The sequence below is a fragment of the Nomia melanderi genome, unplaced genomic scaffold (assembly GCF_051020985.1).
Source record: "Nomia melanderi isolate GNS246 unplaced genomic scaffold, iyNomMela1 scaffold0014, whole genome shotgun sequence".
In the NCBI taxonomy this organism is placed as follows: domain Eukaryota; kingdom Metazoa; phylum Arthropoda; class Insecta; order Hymenoptera; family Halictidae; genus Nomia; species Nomia melanderi.
This window is the reverse complement of record NW_027475130.1, coordinates 3,167,736-3,168,690: the sequence shown is the minus strand read 5'-3', so window position 1 is coordinate 3,168,690 and position 955 is coordinate 3,167,736.

The following is a 955-nucleotide window of genomic DNA, read 5'->3' as shown; positions in this document are numbered from 1 at the left end:
TTATTGCGCTATCTGTCATAGCACCCGAGATATCACCAGATATATATTGGATTTTTCCCTGACCCTGAGTGTCCGACCCCATGAAACGGTGGTTTTCTCGGCCCCTGGTAGTCCGAGGTCTTTCCCGCTGCACAGATTCATGCGCCAGGGCCTCCTACAGACAATTCACTTTGATTTATTGCGCTATCTCTAATAGCACCCGAGATATCACCAGATATATATTGGATTTTCCTCGACCCTGACAGTCCGACCCCATGTGACGGTGGTTTTCTCGGCCCCTGGTGGTCCGAGGTCGATCCCGCTGCACAGATTCATGCGCCAGGGCCCCCTGCAGACAATTCACTTTGATTTATTGCGCATATCTCTAATAGCACCCGAGATATCACCAGATATATATTGGATTTTTCCTTGACCCTGACGGACCGGCCCCATGTGTCGATGGTTTTCTCGGTCCCTCGTGGTCCGAGGTCGATCCCGCTGCACAGATTTATGCGCCAGGGCCCCCTGCAGATAATTCACTTTGGTTTAGTGCGCTGTCTGTAATAGCACCCTAGATATCACCAGATATATATTGGATTTTTGCATGACCCTGAGTGTCCGGCCCCATGAGACGGTGGTTTTCTCGGCCCGTGGTGGTCCGAGGTCGATCACGCTGAACAGATTCATGCGCCACGGCTTCCTGCAGACAATGCACTTTGATTTATTGCGCTAACTGTAATAGCACCCGAGATATCACCAGATATATATTGGATATTTCCCTGACCCTGAGTGTACGGCCCCATGTGACGGTGATTTTCTCGGCCCCTAGTGGTCCGAGGTCGATCCCGCTGCACAGATTCATGCGCCAGGGCCACCTACAGACAATGCACTTTGATTTACTATGCTATCTCTAATAGCACCCGAGATATCACCAGATATATATCGGATATTTCCCTGACCCTGAGTGTCCGACCCC